The following is a 20,407-nucleotide window of genomic DNA, read 5'->3' as shown; positions in this document are numbered from 1 at the left end:
CTTACTTACTGGAATCACTTCGCTTTTCTCTTCACTATCCTTAGTTCCCCAAAGCCTTCTGAAAACCCCACCATCAGATCTGCGGCCTGGGTTCCTTCTCTCCTCCAGTTGCTAAAGTCAAGGCTAAGCTCTGGCCATGCTGACTCAGTGCACTCACCCATCTAATCCACTAAGACAGGACCTGCTGAGAGCCTCACATCTGTTCTTTATGACCCACATCGCCATTAGTTTTTATTTAGAACTTCTGTTCTAGAAATACTTTTCATAGAAATTTAAATAACTTAAAAGTATATGACCTGCCCTAATTTAGATTATATCCAACATCTTTGTAAGTCAAAGTGGTAACACAAATTTTTTATTCAAATATTTTACATTTGCAATATAACGTGCTTCAGGTGGCCCCCTCATCACTTCATTTTCCTCTCATCAAGACCCCAGTAAGGTGTGGGAAGGAGCTTCAAGGGTGCCCCCAGCACCCCAGTCACTAACAATGATATTTATGCTGCAAGCTTGTTAATGACAAAATGGGGTGATTATTAAAAAAAAAAAAGATTCCAAGTTTTGGTTCTGACACATACAAGGAATGTGACATCAAATCACTTTTCAGTCTAATCCATCAGGGAATGGTGTTACCTACATCACAGGGCTGAAATGAAAATTAAATAAGACAGCTGGAAAGTGCTCTGCAGGCCTTTCAGCAATTGGACTATGAAGTACACCTTTCAACAGAGCAGCCACAATGCATACACGTGGTCTCATGGGCAAAAAGAGGGCAGCCCAAGACATTAGCTTCTGGCATACCCCTGGGCCCATGGTGCTACACTGAGCTTAACAGCTGTAGCACCTATTAACCTTTAAAACAAAACTGCTAGTTATTTTACCACCGAAAGATGGGTTTATTCGGGAATAGCAGAGAACTGCAATTCCGGACAAGTAAGCCACAGCAACACCATAGGCAAGTCCAACAAATAAAGGAAAGGAACAGTATTTTATGGAAGGAGGAAGGAAGGAAGGGAGGAGGAAGTTGGGAGGGTTATTTTGAATGAAAATCCACTGGAGAGAAGCAGAGGTCAGGCTAATGATGGTTTCTCACTGGTTGAGTTGCAGGGGCAGTGGATATTTCTTTTCTTTTCTTTTCTTTTTTTTTTTAAGATTTTATTTTTTTATTTATGTGACAGAGAGACAGCCAGCGAGAGAGGGAACACAGCAAGGGGAGTGGGAGAGGAAGAAGCAGGCTCCCAGCCGAGGAGCCCGATGTGGGACTCGATCCCAGAACGCCGGGATCACGCCCTGAGCCGAAGGCAGACGCTTTAACGACTGCGCTACCCAGGCGCCCCATTCTTTTCTTTTTTTAAGTAGGCTCCACACCCAACGTGGGGCTTGAACCCATAACCCCGAAGTCAAGAGTCATGCATTCCACCAATTGAGCCAGTCGGGTGCCCTGCGGCAGTGGATTTCTTTCTTTTTTTTTATTTTTAAAGATTTTACTTATTTATTTGACAGAGACGGCCAACGAGAGAGGGAACACAAGCAGGGGGAGTGGGAGAGGAAGAAGCAGGCTCGCAGCGGAAGAGCCTGACATGGGGCTCGATCCCATAACGCCGGGATCACGCCCTGAGCCGAAGGCAGACGCTTAACGACTGCGCCACCCAGGCACCCCGGCAGTGGATTTCTTGTAGGAGGTACGTGCGCATCTTTCCCCACTGGGGCCTGTAATTGATGATTCTCCCCGCAACTGACATTGAGCGGTACCGGCTCCCTCTATCAACCTCCCCTTCTAGTCTCCCCAGTCCATTTTAGTGAAGTTTCCTGTAATTCTCACACACCTCTGAAACTTCATAAATCAAAAGCAGCTCCACTGAGCATCCAGTGTCATTCAGGGGCAGAAGCTGGCTAACTAGCTCAGCCACAAAAGTGCCCCACCTCATCTCCAAGTCGAAGAAGCGTATGAGAGAAAGGGGTTTGCATGAGGAATTTAAACCAATTTCAGCAGTTTTTCTATTTTTCGTTCATTCCCAAATCCAAGTTAATCTCCAAAATTACGACCATGCAAATCCAAAGGGCAACAGAAAGTACAGAAACCTTCCTTCTGTTACATACTAACCTAACACAACGACGAGCAACACCAGGGAGCAGGGCAAGGACACCATGCTCAATTAACAGGTACTATGGCGGAAGCAGGTGCACGGTGACGTGCATTGTGGATACTCCATCCAACAGGACTGACCCGCAGCCTCCCCATCACTTAAAGGTGTATGCTAACATATCTAAGAATAGAATGACATGTTTGAAATTTCCTTTACAACAACGAAAAAGGAGGAAAAGAGACGAGGGCAGATATAAAACAAGACTGGTTGTGAGCTGGTCATTGCTGTAGTTTGATGATGAAGTTCCTATACTATTAACTTTTGTATGTATTTCAATTTTCCATTAGAACATTTTTTTTTTAATGTTAGTAACTTTGGATCTTGATTCAAAATCCAAATGTATAGACTTCAGAGAAAATCAGAAAAATCTGAATACGGTCTGGGTGTTTGGTGGCATGAGACCTGAGTTGCTGTTCTTTTGTTTGGTGTCACAGTGGAAGTAAAGTCTGCAGTGTTAGAAATACTTCTTACTTATGGGTGAAATGATGGGATTTTGGGATTTGCTTTAAAATACTCCAAGATAAAAAGGAAGGAAGGAGGAAGATGATTAAACAAAACTGGAAAAATTCTATAAATGTTGGAGATGGGCGATCACAAAGTATTTTTTATCTACGTTTGAACACTCTTGCAATACGTTTTTTCAAAGTCAGTATTTCTTTTTTTTTTTTTTTAAGATTTTATTTATTTGACAGAGAGAGACAGCCAGCGAGAGAGGGAACACAAGCAGGGGGAGTGGGAGAGGAAGAAGCAGGCTCATAGCGGAGGAGCCTGATGTGGGGCTTGATCCCAGAGCACCGGGATCACGCCCTGAGCTGAAGGCAGACGCTTAACGACTGAGCCACCCAGGCGCCCCCAAAGTCAGTATTTCTTGGTATTGTCTGACTACATTATGAACATGTGTTAAATTTGTCACAAACCTCTTGATTTAAAAGTCTGGGAGCACAGGGGCACCTGGGTGGCTCAGTCAGTTGACTGTCCGACTCGTGTTTGGGCTCAAGTTATGATCTGGAGTCGTAGGATCAAGCCCCGTGTCAGGCTCCATGCTGGGTGCGGGGTCTGCTTGGGATTCTCTCTCTCTCTCTCAAATAAATAAAATCTTATTAAAGAAAAAAAGTCTGGGAGCACAGGCATCCCCCAAACAGATCATGCGGTGTCCTCACATGTTTTCCTGCAATGACACAGACTGCCTGCCACTTCAGCTGGTTGTGAGAAGGACTCAATCCCAGTAATTTCCAAATTTGTCTGAACAACTGAATGGTCAACCTTGGAGGCTTATATATTCATGTTTCAAAAGTGATAAAAATTAATATTACATTTTGATGATATATTACCACCAAATCAGCTTCTACGAAGTAGCAGATACCAGGATATTCAATGAAGCAAAGAGTAAACGATGACTAGTTTTTATACGGGGAACCAGATGGTAATGAAGATGCAGACAGGAAATGCGATCACATGTTACGCTCTCATTTGGCTCTGGTTTAGCGATCCGGCAAACTTTTACATGTTATTTGAAAATTACTCTATTAGGATGCAGTGTATTTAAATAGCCTGCCCTCAACATCTCGGATGTCTCCTCAGATTTTCCTGCTTCTCAATTTTCTGATGCAAATTTTCAACAGCCCCCTACTTGGTTAAGTGGCTTACTATTAGATAATGCACACACAAGAGACTCCTACGTCGTACATTTTACATGTATGGACAATGCAGTATAACTTTCTTCTTAACTACTATTTAACCCCATTTAAAGTGCATCCCCTAAAACAGTAGGACAACATAAAAAATTTAATCATCCTCAGTAGAAATAAATTCATACAACAATCATGTTAGTTCTGTAAACAGAAAAATAAGACACAAGAAACTATCTCCACATATGCTGCACACACCTATTAGCTCTAAAAATGGTCTGACCGCCCAGGGTCCCCAGCTGACATTCTAGAAGACAAGAGGAGCCTCACTCACTTCAATTTGCTACCTTTAAAAAATAAAGGTTCTTGGGCGCCTGTGTGGCTCAGTCGGTTAAGCGTCTGCCTTCGGCTCGGGTCACGATCCCGGAGTCCCGGGATCAAGTCCCACACTGGGCTCCCTGCTCAGTGGGGAGTCTGCTTCTCCCTTTGACCCTCCCCCATCTCGTTCTCTCTTTGTCAAATAAATAAAATCTTGAAAAAAAAATAAAGGTTCTTATACTTTTCAAATGACAACGGAACCTACACAGATAATTCATAAAGTCACTAACAGCCAAATGCCACTCACACTCAAACTGAATCTGTGGGAACCTAACGTGTCCTTCTAGAAGTCCCTGCTCAGCCCCAACACCAATCCAGTGGAAAAGCCTGCTGCCCTGTGAACAGCTGCAACCCCACTCCAACATGCATGCCCTCCATCTCCCAGCTCTCTGCCAGTGTTCAAGTGAGGTGTCATAATAGGGCTATGTGCACCAAAAAGAACTTACTGTCTGACAACAATCAACCATGCACCCAGCAACACCAAGAAAGCAATCCAGCTCCACAGACAGACATAGAACACACAGTTTCTCTTATGACCAAAACTAAGACAAATCACTTTTGTAAGATACCCCTACCCCCTTCCTTATACACAGAGATGTGCTTGATTGAGAAGGTAGCAATATTGATAATTATAAATTCTGAGGTTCCTTTAAGACCATTTCTCAGAAGGCACTATTTTTACCTACACATGCAAGTTATTTATTGACAGGCTGCTATTCAATGCCACATTTAAAAATTTCTATAAAGAATTTATACTTCAGAACATATTAAAACACTCTGGGTGGCTCGGTGGGTTAAGCATCTGCCTTCAGCTCAGGCTGTGATCCCCGTGTCGGGCTCCCTGCTCAGTGGAGAGTCTGCTTCTCCCTCTTCCTCTGCCCCTCCCCCTACTTGCCCATTCTCCCTCTCTAAAATCAACAAATACAAAAAATAATTTAAAAAAAAAATACAGTGCAGTACTATAAAGGTATTTTCACTTTCTTGTGATTTTCTTAGTAATGTTTTATTTTCTCTAGCTTATTTTAGTCTAACAATACAGTATACAACACATATACAGAGTGTGCTAATTGACCTATGAGTAAGGCTTCTGGTCAACAGTGGGCTCCTAGTCGTTAAGTGTTTGGGAACTCAAAAGTTATATGCAGATTATCAACTGCATAAAGTGGGGGGTTGGCGCCCCTAAACCCTCTGTCGCTCAAGGGTCAACTGTATCCTGTGATTGCACTGAATAATTTATTTTTATTTTTTTAAAGAGTCTATTCACGTATTTGACAGAGAGAGAGTGTGCACAAGCAAGGGGTGCAGCAGGCAGAGGGAGCAGCGGACTCCCCACGGAACAGGAGCCCGATGCGGGGCCTGGGATCATGACGCCCGAGCCAAAGGCAGACGCTCAACTGACTGAGCCACCCAGGTGCCCCTAAATAACTTCTTTTTAAACAAGAACACTTATTGTGCAACTACTCGTTGAACTCCTTAAGAGGAACTGGGTGCTACGGCAGCTGTCCTCTTGGGTTAAGGTGCTGCTCCTTCATGGAATTCAGAGCCGATCCGCGGTGCCTTGTCTGACTGGTCCAGACGGAGTTTCATCCTTCAGCCTTGACACTCCAGTGAAGGTCCCTTCCGCGTGGCAGAGGAGCCCCATTTGCCACAGGCTGACTTCCGAAGGTGGCAGGACTCAGAGCCACAGCAGTGGCACGACGTGTGTATTCTACTGTGACTTTCCAAATAACAGCATCCCCTTCATCATCTCACTTCTGCAGCCGAGACCAGAGGCCAGAAGGCACTTTGTTATTCTCTATCGTACTAAATAATTTTAAACTCAGGCTTATTTAAACTCTGGAACTAGACAAGAACTTGAAACTTCGTCCACCTCATATTTCTAGCTGACAGAACACCAAATGGAACCTGAAGACCGTTTGGGGACCTCCCAGCCCTTGACAGAGCCCAAGTGAGCTGAGACTCAGGGAAGATAAAGAGACCACCTGTGCCCAGCTCCAGCCTCACTCTCTTACACGGTACCCACCCTACAAGTCCCAGGAAGCCAAAGAAAGTATAACTTGACGATGACGGCTTGTCTCTGCCCAGGAGCTTCTAGGGATATTCTTCTCACTCTTCCTGATCGTTGACAAATGTCCCTCATCTTCTAGCAGCCCTTCCTCCCCCAATATGCAGCTCGCCTTGTTGTGCCTCTTCCAGAGCCAGATGTATATATGAGCTCATCCATGGAGACTCTCTCCGCCTGTGCCCAGGCTGCCCTTATGCTCCCCTCTAAGGCCTCTTGATTCTTCCTTTTCACCTGAAGGCAATGGCCAAGGTTTTCCACGGTTTGAAAAGCAAGCCGTGAGAGCAGAAACACATATGTACAGGTTGTATAAATACAATCCTGCTGACAGTGGTGAAAGATGGTCTAACTGATACCAGGAGCCAACGTCTCCGTGAGCAGAGCCACCCTAAGCTGTTCCTCTCAAAGCAAATTGTAAATTCAGGCAGCCTGAAGCTTGCACCTTCCCCCAAAATTACAGAAACCAAAAGCATGACTCATACTCATCAATATATATTAATTTCTTCTGAATAGGACTTGATTTTCACTAAACAGCTCTGGGATTCTTCACCATCAGATCATTTCTGTTGCAGTGGGAACAGATGGTGCCTGCTTGCTTTCTGATCAGGCGTCATGTCCAGTTTGAGTCCAAAGAAGTAGAATTTTTCTCTTCTCAGCAGCACTCTTGGCCTTGCTCTACAAACACCTTATTCATTCACTCACATCTGCTTATTAAGCACCTGCCATGGACAGAGGACACTGTGGTGAAAAACACAAACTCCCTGTCCTCAGGCACCAGAGTCTAAAGAGTGACAATCAAATGTCCTTTTAAGGATTTGACTCAGAAAATCTCGATGATTTCACCACTTGGATACCTAACCACTTCAGAAGGAAAAGGGGATTTACAATCTACTCCCAGGTCATAGCTGTGACTCAGGAGCACATACTGCGTCCTCACCATCTCAGGAAGAGGTCCTACCAATTGTCCACATGGTAAACAAGAGATATGGATGGAGTCACAAATGGCAAGGCCACCATTCTGATGCAGGCTACCTTTGGAGTTGCCCGTCAGGTGCCGTAAGCAGTCTGACTAGCTTGTAATGTTCACAGGACCATAAAAATACACACTTAACTTCCTTGTCACCTGCACCCACACCCCACCCCACCAGGGCAAGCTCTCTGACACTGATGCAACAGAAGTTCAAACCTCAAGACAGCCTTCTGACCTGGACAGTGTGGAGAACTTTCTTCTTCCTGTTGCAGATCTCCATCAGGGGAAAGAGATCTTAGTTTCTCCATTTGTAAGGGAAGCATCTTAAAATTGCTTTCCAGCTAAATATCATCAGTTCAGGAGAACCCACTCATCAGGGATAAGAGTATCTGGACATCCCCCCCACCCCCACACTCACAGGCTCCTATGTCTCATCCAATCAGCTCGCCGGTGCTGTCCAACAGAAACAATGTGAACCACAAATGGAGTTTTCATTTTCCAGTACCCATATTAAAAAAGTAAAAAGAAATAGGTTAACATTAATTTTAATAGTATATTTAATCCAATATATCAAACATGCTATTTCAACATGTAACCAATATAAATGGGTATTTCACGTTCATGTGTTGTACTAAGTTTCTGAAATCCAGTGCGCATTTTACATTTTGATTTGGACCAGTCTTACTCCAAGTGCTCCTCAGTCACGTGTGGCTCAGTGGCCAGCACAGCATGAGCCCTTCCTCCCCTCTTCATTCCTGTGGGAGGTCCTCTTCAGTTCAGGGGATTCACTTCAGCATCTTTCTAGAAGAGCAGGAACCCAGGCTCTCCCTCCACAAAGCCAATCCCTGTCCCCGCAGTCAGAAATTGGGAGAGGCGTGGTTCCCATTCATCTGTTCAGTTGTATGCCCCTCCTTCCAGTATCACCCCCTTTACATTGCCTGACCAATCACCCACCCAGCAGATGGTGGCAAAGGGGGTAGGAGACTGTAAAGTACTTGCGGAATGGCAGCTCAGGGAACCGGATGGAAAGACCAGAATGAGTCAGCGCTGGAGAGCAGGTAGGAGTTACCCTCACTGAGGTTACCTCTCCCTCTGGAATCACAGGAAATGGCCAACCAGCCTTTCTCCTGAACCCTATGTCTGGTGCGCCATGAAAACCCACATGTTGCATCACATTCTCCCTCTGTGTCTCACCTTGTTAGCCTATGGCATCTTTTTGCTTCCAGAGGTGGAGCAAAGAACCCAGCACATTCTATGTGATCAAAAATCATTCCATAAGCCCAAGTCCTGCAGACCTGCTGAGGCCAAGCAAGAAGTCACACTTCACTTATTTCAGGGCCAAACTTCATACATAATTAATGTGGTCTAAGAAACAAATGGCACACATCCAGAAGAAAGGTCCAGCCGGGAAGGGTGATGGGAACTGGAAACCAACCACACACGTGATGGAGGGAACGACCTCAAGCACCTTTGAGGGGCTCTCACCCCCAAGTTCCAGGGAAGACTCTGCTCCCTGCTATGCTACTTACACTCCATCACAGAATCTGTTCTTACAATTACTTCCTGCAAACTATGAGGCACACTACTGGGTTTCCCACAGAAACTGTTTTTATTGGCCTCTGCATATCCAGCCCACCTGAGCAGGACTAGCCGGCTGGAGGCAGTGTGGCTGTCAGGTGCTTGGGTCTTGCACATCCAGGGTCCCAGTCCTGACCCTCTCATCACAGGTGGCCTCCACTGAGTTCCTAACCTCTCTCTGCCTCTGCTTTTTGGTGTGAAAGTGGAGACGGTTACAGTACCCACACCTCACATGCTATGAGGAATCAATGAGAAGTCATGTAAGGCCTTTAAAACCTGACTGGACTATAGTAAACTCTCACTAAACAGGACTTGTAAAAGTAGTAGCAAGATTTTTTAGCCTGAAATGATTTAAGAAAATTACCTCCTCCTTCACCTGCCAGACTTCCTGCCCAGAGTCTGCGGAACAGGCAAAAATCAAGAACACAATTAACAGTGGCAACCAGTGAAATCCAGGGCGTTCCACCAGGCACAGATGAGACCTGCTCACATCACTTTCTCATTGTTCATTTAGTTTTTAAAACATAAAATATCCTCACTGAAGTGCAAGTCACACAATAAATATGTACAACTTAATACCTAACACATGTACACATCTCTGAGACCACCAACACAATTCAACACGAACATGTCCATCTTCCTCAGAAGTGTCCTCGTGCCCCTCTGGAGTCCCACCCCCTCCCCCAGGCGCCATTCATCTGCTTTCTGTCACCACACACCAGTGTGCACTTCCCAAACTGTGTGCACACGGAGTCATACAGTATGTACTTTCTTATGGTATGGCTCTGCTCACTCGGCGTCATTTTGACATTCGTCCGTGTTGCTGCATGTACAAGTCTTTATGTGGACATCTGCTTTCGTTTCTCTTGGGGACACACTGAGAAGGGAGCTTATATGGTAGGCATATGTTTAACATTTTAAGAAACTGCCAAACTGTTTTCAAAGTGCTTGCACCATTTTCCACCCCCACCAGCAGTGCCTGAGAGCCCAGTTCCTGCACGTTCTCGTCGGCACTCGATGTGATCACCTGCTGATCCATCTAGGAGCTGGATAGTTATGTCTCCTTATGGATTTAATTTCCATCTCCCAACAGCTAATGATTCTGGCCATCTTTTCTTTCTTTCTTTTTTTAAAGATTTTATTTATTTTTGCAAGAGAGAGTAAGAGAGTGGGTGTACAAGCAGGGAGGAGGGGTAGAGGGAGAAGCAGACTCCGCGCTGAGCGGGGAGTCTGACACGGGACTCGATCCCAGGACCCTGGGATCATGACATGAGCCAAAGGCAGACGCGTAACCGACTGAGCCCCCCAGGTGCCCTGGCCAACTTTTCAAACACGCTTATCTGCTCTCTCTCTCTCTCTACTCTCTGGTGAAGCGTCTGTTGATATCACCTGCTTCCTTCACATTGAATTTTAAGAGTTCTTTACTTATTCTCTATACAAGTCATCTAAGATGCATCACATGTTAGCACTTTCTGCCAGCCTGTGGCTTGTCTTTTCATTTTCTTAACATTAATGTCTTTGAAGGAGCAGAGGCTTTTAATCTTGGCGAAGTCTAATTTATAAATGTTCTCTTTTATGGATTGTATCTTTGATGTCATAATTAAGAAATCTCTGTCAAGGGGCGCCTGGGTGGCACAGCGGTTAAAGCGTCTGCCTTTGGCTCAGGGTGTGATCCCGGAGTTCTGGGATCGAGCCCCACATCAGGCTCCTCTGCTATGAGCCTGCTTCTTCCTCTCCCACTCCCCCTGCTTGTGTTCCCTCTCTCGCTGGCTATCTCTGTCTCTGTCGAATAAATAAATAAAATCTTTAAAAAAAAAAAAAAAAAAGAAATCTCTGCCAAACCCAAAGTCTTAACAATCTTCAATGTCTTCTATTTAGGATGAATATTTAAAGTCTATGAGTTAATTTTTGTCTACGGCGCCAAGTTTACCTTCTGCATAGGGACAACGTTCAAGCAATGAAGTCATTTCATTTAGTTTTGCTTTTTCTTGTTTGTTTTTAAAGATTTTATTTATTTATTTATTTCAGAAAGAGAGTGTGAGCACAGAGGGAGAAGGAGAAGCAGACTCTCTGCTGAACAGAGAGCCCGACACAGAGCTTGATCCCAGGACCCTGAGATCATGACCTGAGCCAAAGGCAGACACAACCAACTGAGCCACCAAGGTGCCCCTAATTTAGTTTTGCTTTTTAAAATTCTCTCAACTTGGGCTGTCTGGGTGGCTCAATCTGTTAAGCATCCGACTCTTGGTTTCAGCTCAGGTTGTGATCTCAGGGTCGTAGGACCAAGCCCCGGGCCAGGGAGGAGTCTGCTTGGGATTCTCTCCCTTTCCCTTCCCCTTTCTCTCCATGTGCACATGCAAGCACGTGTTCTCTCTCTCTCTCAAATAAAATCTTTTTAAAAAGATTCTTTCAACTTAGAGTTGTAAGAATTACACAAAGAACTGTGTACCCTCAATCAGATTCACTGACCCCTGACTATGTGACAAATTTGCTTTAGCACTCCCACTTCACACAAATTTATAGGGATTTTTTTAATGAATCATGTGGCTTTACCTTTATCTGCATGATGACTGGTACTGTAACTAAGATCTGATTTGAAAAAAGGGCTCTTCTGCTTTCTAATGAAGAAAGTTGGAGAAATTCTGCTCTTGTCCAGAATGTGAACCATAATCTCTGAGACCTTAGCTCTTCCTTCTGATCACTGGACAGAGCCTTTCAAAAAAACATGCTTCTCAGGAACAATCTGTTCTGAAAACCACTATGGGCTTAAAAAAGAGATGGACAAAACTGTGCAAAAACCAGGTTATTAAAATAAGAAACCCTGAAGAAATTTAAACACCGTGGTTTAAAAACTGACAAGGATCAATGACATCAACATTACCTTAATTCAGAAGTGCTTCTGGTCTGGTCTCCAATGCATGAAAAATTGTCTGCAACAGACAGAGAAAAGGCTATATATGCATTGCATTCAGGCTGCGACAAGCAACACCCCATACATCTGAAGGAGCATATAAATCCATCCTTTCCCTATCACCATTTCTTGCCCCAAATCATTTCGCTTAGTACTTTGTATTAACTTAGTACTTGGCTTTTCAGGGTGGAAAAGAACTCCAATTTCAATTTAAAAAAAAAAAAAGTCCTTAGCAATGCCTCATGGGAAATACCTTGAACCCAACCGAACGGCGCCCGAGGAAGGCATACTTAGAACCTGTTACTAGAAAAACTACAGTAACGGTAAGAACAATCACCACAATTAACTTCTAAAGCACTCTTACCCAGACTCTGCCGTTAGACATGTAAAGGAACGCATCTGAATCTCAAAAGACCTGGGCGGTTTCCAAGTGTGGCTGGTCTACAGGGGCACGCAAGCAACCCACTCCCTGGTCACTCCCACCACCAGCCCCAGCCCTGGTGGCCCGGAGGCCCTCTGGAAGAGCCGCCAACTCCCCTCTCCCAGTACTGCAGCCAGAACCAAAGTACACTTAATTCTAGGTTTCTTCTGGAGTATCTGCTTGTTCTTTCTCAGAAACTAAGTTTCAAAACACTTATAATAGGCTTTTGTGATCTCTCCAAATTAAACTGTGTGTGAGAAGTCCCATTCTGGATGTTTCACAGATTATCACCTGCCTGTTGATGGATTCACTATCTCGTGTGCCTAAAACTCCCAGGTACACATCTAGTCTGGAGGTCAGGAGAGGTATTAACAAACTGAAATGTCCCCCAGTTGAACTGTGAATTCTAAGGCATTTATTTAATGAAACAGTTCTACTCTGGAATTATGTTGCGTATGTTATGAGCAAGCACAAGTTTTTCTGTCAATGAAAGTACGTATGGAAAGAAAACAGTGTGGAGGTTCTTAAAAAAGTTAAACACAGATTTGCCATCTGATCCAGCAAGTCCGCTCCTAGGCATATACCCCCCAGAAATGAAAACTGGTACTCACACACGTAGCCCCACTCACAATGGCCAAGAGGTGGCAAGAGCTCCGTGTGCGTCAATAAATAAATGGATAAACAAAGTATGGCACAGCCACACAATGGAATATTACGCGTCACGAAAAGGAAGCACTGGCCCGCACTACAGTGGATGGTCCCTGAAAACATTATGCGACCTGAAGAAGCCAGGCACAAAAGATCACAAAGTGTATGATTCCATTTACACGAAATATCCATTGAAATGGGATATTTATATGAAATATGAAATATTCTGTTCATATGAAAGAGGCAAATCCAGAGAGACAGAATGTGGTGGTTGCCAGGGGCTTTGTGTCCGTGCATGTGGGATGCCCACGGCTCAGCAGGTACAGCGCTCCCATTGGGAGGACGAAAATCTTCCATAACTAGATAGAGGTGATGGTTGTACAACACAGTGAACGTGCTAAATGCCACCACACTGTTCATGTTAAACTGGTTCCTTTAATAAAATATGCCATGAAAGGTACTTAAAAGAACACCCATATCAGTGGGTATGGAAGCAGAAGCTGGAGATGAATCAGCGAAAGGTGGCCAACTGGCTTTCACAAACCCTCAGAGGGGAGCTCTTAGGAGTGTACACACACGTTGCCATTGAATTACCGAGTTTAAAAGCCGGTAATCTTAACTTCAGCACGCCTGGAGTTTTAGGTTGGATCATTCTCTGTGGTGGGGGCTGTCTTGTCCACTGTGCGATATTCAGCAGTACCCCCTTCCCCAGTGGGACAATCAAAACTGTCTCCAGACACCACCAGATGTCCCTGGGAAGACTATGAGCCCAGGTAAGAGCTTCTTCAAAGCGGTTGTCACAATTATCCCAATCTCCAAATACAAATCCTTTCAGGTACTTGCCCACATCAAGAGAGAGGAGGGAAAAAATTAAAATGGAAAAATGTATCATAGTTTTGCTCTAATTCAAATACCTAGGCTGTCTTGTGGCTCAAGGCATGAAACAAAATTAAAAGTTCCGTATTCTTTTTTTTTTTTTGGAAGAAGAAAATGGGGAGCCAACCCCCCATGAGCATTTGTCTACTGTGCAGCTCCTACAGGCATGGTCACAGTGGGAGAAAGGGTGTGGAGACCACTATCAAACCGCCTCAGCCTAGATTCACATGTACAGCTATCCCGACTCTTTTCTGGCTAAAAATCAGACCCAAGTGCGGCTCTTTTTCTGACTACCCAGCCCGGAGGACAAGACCACTGTCCCAGATAGCAACACACACTAACGTGATCCAAACCAGGGGCAAGCATCACCCGTGCAGAAAACCGGGAAACTGGGGATTTAACAAAACCAAAGCCTAAGTTTCACAATGTTACTCTGCCTCCTGGAGGCAAAAGTAAGTGGAGAGGCAAGGTGCATCTTCAGACTGAAGACAGATCTCGGAGGCTGGCTGACGGGGGTCTAGGGCCCATGAGGGGGCAGGGGAGCAGTGCCTGGCCAGTTGTGAGAAAAGATGGTTCTCAGGGCAGGCAGGGAAGGACCCTCCCTGGTTACTCTGAAGCCTGGCTACAAGGGAAGGGTGTCGCTGTAGAAGTGGAAATAAGGGGGGGACATAAGTACACTATGAATTTTTCTTTCATCTTTTTAGAAAGTGATCCATAAGGGAAGTTAAGGAAAATAAGGGAAGCTATAGACATAAAATTCAAGAAAAAGGTTAAGAGTTTATATAGCCAATTCTAGTAAAAATTTAAAATATGTAGAATTCAAATCATAGATTTAACAGAGTCAATACAAATAAATGTCTCACCCATTTTATGAGCAAACCAAACATCTTTAATAACCCAAACGAACAACTCCTCACCCACCCCAACGCTGCTGCTTTGAAACCCTGTTCTCCTGGCAGAGGTGACTCTGCTAGAAGGCAGGAGCCCTGCGGTGCCTCCCTCTTGTCTCCTGCAGGTCAGTCTACCTATGCCAGCTGACATGTGCAAAGCTTCCAGAGTGTTCCCTCACAAAGGACCAGACCACTGCACACTACACCCCTTCTTCCCAGCACTGTCTCAGGCTGCCTCTGGCTACACCTCAAACACTGTCCGTTGGCTTTATTTAAGTGATTTATGGATCAAATCCCCTGAACATCCATTCACTCACTCCAATACATTTTAATGCCCAGGAAGTAAGACAGTGTGCCGGATGCTGAGAACACAAGTCAAAACAGGGATGCTCAGCCTAGCTGCCCACAGGGGTCTCACAGGCCAGGGGGGGGAAATCATGGGACATTGTCCTATGATTCACAGAGGGGGAAAAAAGAGAGGAGCTCTACCCATACAAGCTGAACTAATAAAAATCAAAAGAGCTAGTTTCACTCAGGCCTCTGATCCACACAAAGTCCTGGAAACACGCACACGACAACCTGTGCCACAGGTGAACGGCCAGGACGGGACTCCAAGGCTCAGGAAGGAAAGAGCTAAGGCCAAGCATGCAGCTGACCCCTGCCTTAGAGGCCAGATGGATAGACATGTGCCAATGTGGGAAAGGCCACTTGACAAGAAAAGGAGGGAGGTGTGGTGGACTCAGTGACTGTGGGCATCGTGGCTCACTCAACTGAGATGCCCAATAGCAACGGGGACTGTTGGTTAAAATCCTCAGAGCAGATTTCCGAAGATGGAATTATTATCTCAAAGATCAGGTACCTTTTGAAGGCTCTTGAAAAAATCAGCTAAGGGGCACCTGGGTGGCTCAGTCAGTTAAGTGTCCGACTCCTGGTTTCAGCTCAGGTCATCTCAGGGTCATGCGTCAGGCTCCACGCTCAGCACGGAATCAGCTTGAGATTATCTCTCCCTCTACGCCTCACCCCACGATTATGTGCGCACGTGCACTCTCTTTCCCTCTCAAATAAATAAATAAATAAATAAATCTTTTTTAAAAAGAGTCATTAAAAAATCAGCTGAGCCTATGTTGGACTCAACAGGGTTGTTAATTTAGCGACATTAAATACTACTGTGATGAACTTTATACATATTCCAGTACATCATTAGGTTTTAAGTATCAAATACTAGTATTCATAAGTGTTACTTTAATATTTTTCAAAACCTAAAAACTGAATCCTCTTGAGACATATCTAAAGAATTTCTTTGCTCCCTACTCGGCGGGAAGCCTGCTTCTACCTCTACCACTCCCCCTGCTTGTTTCCCTCTCTCGCTGTCTCTGTCAAATAAATAAAATCTTTTAAAAAAATTATATTAAAGAATTCCTTTACTGGTTTCATTAAAATTTCAAATCAAGCAAAGGTACCTTTGCTGGGCATGATTTCTTCTGTATCAACACGACCCTAAGACAAAGAATATTACTTCCCTGCAATTCTGAGACCCCAAAACCAGAGCAGAACAGACATGAGGGCATTCGTTAGTCCTTACCCTATTCAGTGCGGGCAGTCATGTTTTATCAGAAGCTTTAGGTGTCTGACTACAAACCTCACTGCAGGTAGTGTGCCTCGGTGATATATACACCCCTGTATCTTTCTAAACCCTGAAAAAGGCAGAGCTCCAGAACACATCCAGCCTTCAGAGTTCTGCATGAGGGACTGAGCAGCTTGTAAGAAACAAAGTAAATTCACTTCTGAATAATTCTCTAGTACAAAGATGTTCTAAACAAGAAGGTGAAATAATAATGTGAAAGAGTCCCCTAGCCAAATTAAGAAAAATCTGAGGGTAAAATGGAATGTATCTTACTGAAACACACACACATACACACAATAACACTCAAATAAAAAAATACAGAAACAGGAGGAAAGGTACAGTTTTTCTTTACAAAGGAATGCAAATCGATGCATAAGGAACGACAGACCTAGAAAACTACTGTTTGGGGGCCTCTGGAGCAGTAACAAACACAGGCAAAGATCAGCAAAGGTGCTAAAGTATGTTAAGTTGTAAGATATTCAGAAGGTCTGAAAGCGTCACTCGTGGATCATTTCCTAATTATAAAAAGGAAAAGTTATTATCTGACAGACACCACCTTAATCAAATGATTATACTTAGTATTACCAAGAATGGAACAATCAACATTAGGTATCTTGTGATACGATACAATGGGAAGTATTGGTCACCTATGGAGCATTTTTGCCAAAAATGTTTTGCCTGAATCCAATCATGAGGAAACACTTATAAAAATCCAGAATGTGAGACATTACAAGAAACTGGCCTGAACTCTTCAAAAATGTCAATGTCGTGACAGGCACAAAAGGTGGGAAGACTACTCAAGATGTGGTGAGCCTAAGGAACCACGATAACCAAACAATGCAACACATGAATTTGATTAAATCCTGAATGTGAAAAAGAGTATGAAGACATTCGGGGGAACACTGAAGAAACTTAAATGTGGACTGGATCAGGCACTGCTGAACCCATATTAAAAGTTTGGGATATAATGATATTATTATGGAAACATAAAAGAATAAATACCCTTGTCCTTGGGACTTTAGGCTGGAGTTGTAAGGAATAAAAGTATCATGACATCTGCAACAATCTAATGGTTCACCAAAAGCACTGAGAGAGGGGCACCTGGGTAGCGTAGTAGTTAAGCGTCTGCCTTCGGCTCAGGGCGTGATCCCGGCATTCTGGGATCGAGCCCCACGTCAGGCTCCTCTGCTGGAAGCCTGCTTCTTCCTCTCCCACTCCCCTGCTGTGTTCCCTCTCTCGCTGGCTGTCTCTGTCACATAAATAAATAAAATCTTAAAAAAAAAAAAAAAAAAGCAAGCACTGAGAGAAGGGGAAAATGTGGACCCCCCCAGAAGTTACAAACTACTTTGTAAAAGGCACAGAATGTTCACTGCCCTATTTTCTCAACTTTCTGTAGCTTCAAAATTAAAATTATTCAAAATTAAAAGTTAGGGGGGAGGAGAATATTAAGGTCAATGAAAAGTAAATATAGGGGCGCCTGGGTGGCTCAGTTGGTTGGGCGTCTGCCTTCGGCTCAGGTCATGATCCAGGGTCCTGGGATCAAGTCTTGCATCAGCGGAGAGTCGGCTTCTCCCTCTGCCTCACCCCCTGCTCGTACTCCCTCTCCGTTTCCCTCTCTCTCTCAAATAGAGAAATAAAATCTTAAAAAATATATATATCAAGTTTCTTTAAAATGCCCTTGACCTTATCTAACAAAAGATGAGGTTACCTACAGATCAATCGAGGAAATTACTGTGTGTGTAACTCTCAACTCACCCCTGCCCCCCCAGCCCGAGAAGCTTCTTCAGTAGCCTGGAAACTGGGCACAGCATGTGTTCGTGACTTACTGACACCATCAGGGAGTGCAATTTGTTTCTAAGGTCACTGTGGAAACCAGATGAATCAATATTTCATGTTTAATTTTCATATTTAATTTTTCCTCCTTTTAACAGTGCTTCAGTGTTCTTTTTCTCAGGCTGGCTAGAGATTTATCAATTTGTTCTTTTCAAAACACCAAATTTCAGCGTCACTGATTTTCTCTGCTCTACCTGTTTTCACTTTCATGGATTTCGCCTCTTACCTTCATTAATTCTTCCTTCTGCTTGCCTTGTGTTCAACGTGCCTTCTGGCGTCAGAAAGCGGAAGCTTAGCTGGCTGAGACCTCATTGTTTCTACATCGTGCTTCACTCCACCACAGCCCCGGTGGCACTGCACTGAGCTCCACAAATGCTGAGGTGTTTGTTTCACTTTCATTCAAATGAAAGTATTTTCAAATTTCCCTTATGATGTCATCTTTGACTCGTTTAATTTCTAGATATTTGACGATTTTCCAGCAGTGTGCTGTTACTGATTTCTACTGTAAATCAATGGCCACCATAGTTATTCTGAAGCCCCATCCAACTGTTTCCACATCTGGGTCACCTCCAAGTCCGCTTCACTGATTTACCTCTGGACAACAGCCCGCCTTCTGTGTGTCCCACTCTTTGCTACTGAGCACCAGAGAAGGTCCACAGCAACAGACGTGAGCGGGGTCTGCAGGGCAGAGCGGCGCACCTCCCCCTCCATGAGGCGTGGTGTGGACAGTCAGGTCCAGCCAGTCTTCGGTTGAGCCACAGGCTTCAGACCGCTCCCACGGTAAGCTGCCTTAACCTTCACGCCAAAACATTTTTCTCACAGATTACTGGCCAAAAAAGAAACTTCTTCCACATCTGCTGCAAGCTGGACGTGAGGCAGAAAAGCAAACCACCAGCTTGTCTCAAAATTCAGACTCACAGGACGATGTCGGGGACTGCAAGCTGCCTGAGTGTGAGGGTGCCTTCGCTTTATTTTGGTAGAACATGAATGTCTATTAAAAGGGGCCCTGGAATCTGAGAGCGCACACAAAGGACTCACCGACAAGCTAGTGTGCTACACTGTGCTGTGCACACAGTCTCCGGCTCACTCTGAGCAGAAAGCACACCGTGCCCCACAGCTACGGAAGTTTCCGGCGCCCTGTTCTCACAGCAAGCTGGGGCTCTCTGCCTTGCTTCCACTGTGCACCCAGAGGTTCCTCGACGACTGTCTTCAGGTGCTACACCTGCCTGTGAGCGATACCAGCCAGACTTCCAGACTCACGCTCTGCAACGACTTCATAGAGTGATGCGTCTAGAATCTCACATTTATACTTACTTTTTCTCAAGCCCTGAGAAATCTAAGAACACACTGAAGCTGCTATCTCAACCATAAAGTGTGGGGTGAATACAGCTATAATGAAGGTATGCCAGGGGATGTGAGAAGCACATTTAAACACTTGCGGGGGCGCCTGCGTGGCTCAGTTGTTAAGCGTCTGCCTTCAGTTCAGGTCATGATCTTTTAAGAAATTAAAAATAAATAAATAAATATTTTATTTATTTAATAGAGAGCGAGACAGAGAGAGAGGGAACACAAGCAGGGGGAGTGGGAGAGGGAGAAGCAGGCTTCCTGCTGAGCAGGGAGCCTGACGCGGGGCTCAATCCCAGGACCCTGGGATCACGACCCGAGCCGAAGGCAGACGCTTAATGACTGAGCCACCCAGGCACCCCTAAGTAAAATCTTTTAAAAAATAAAATAAATAGGGGTGCCTGGGTGGCGCAGTCGTTAAGCGTCTGCCTTTGGCTCAGGGCGTGATCCCGGCGTTCTGGGATCGAGCCCCACGTCGGGCTCCTCCGCTGGGAGCCTGCTTCCTCTCCCACTCCCCCTGCTTGTGTTCCCTCTCTCGCTGGCTGTCTCTCTCTCCATCAAATAAATAAATAAAATCTTTTAAAAAATAAATAAAATAAAATAAATAAATAAACATTTGTGATAGTGCCTACATCAGTTTTGCTGACTCTAATTGCTAAGTAATAAATTTCTAAATATGCTCATTTTTTTAGTTATCCTGTATTTTTCTGTGTTCATTAAAAGTTTTGGTTTTTTTGACATTTCACTGTAGTTTCTACATGGGACAAAGTAAATCTTTCAAGGAAGAGTTATGTTGGGAAATGCTTTATTTTTTTACAGAAGGGTATTGATTATGCAATAAGCACTGAAAAGATCTCTCCAGCTTTCTCCCAAATTAGGTTTTGCCTAGATGAATAGCTCAAATTTTGCAATAAAAAAACCAACTTTGTCATCAAGCACAGTAGTTACCACTAAATATTCAACATGTTTTTGAAGGAACCATCAAAGAAATACATCAATAGGAAAAGTATGTAAAAGGCAGCAATACGCTCAGAGCACTTTTAAATTCAGTAAAGAAATGTGGAGGCACAAACAAGACGCCACCTCTTGTGGCTGAC

At 44.4% G+C, this 20,407-nt stretch overlaps 1 protein-coding gene across 4 annotated transcripts in view; it reads right to left on the bottom strand.

The window, feature by feature from the left end:
* Nucleotides 1–20,407, bottom strand: part of GNB1 (G protein subunit beta 1) — a 95,024-nt gene that overhangs the window by 37,843 nt on the left and 36,774 nt on the right. For 3 of the 4 annotated variants that reach the window (XM_045803448.2, XM_045803450.2, XM_045803451.2), the window contains exon 2: nt 11,645–11,693. The exons of the other annotated variant lie outside the window; for it this stretch is intronic. The gene's annotated coding sequence lies outside the window, so the exon portion shown is untranslated. The remainder of the gene's footprint in view (nt 1–11,644; nt 11,694–20,407) is intronic. 4 annotated transcript variants of the gene reach the window in all.

This window comes from Ursus americanus, chromosome 33 (assembly GCF_024610735.1).
Source record: "Ursus americanus isolate L20-20 chromosome 33, mUrsAme1.1.p, whole genome shotgun sequence".
In the NCBI taxonomy this organism is placed as follows: domain Eukaryota; kingdom Metazoa; phylum Chordata; class Mammalia; order Carnivora; family Ursidae; genus Ursus; species Ursus americanus.
The sequence above is the reverse complement of the archived record's forward strand: the minus strand, read 5'-3'. Positions and strand labels throughout refer to the sequence as shown.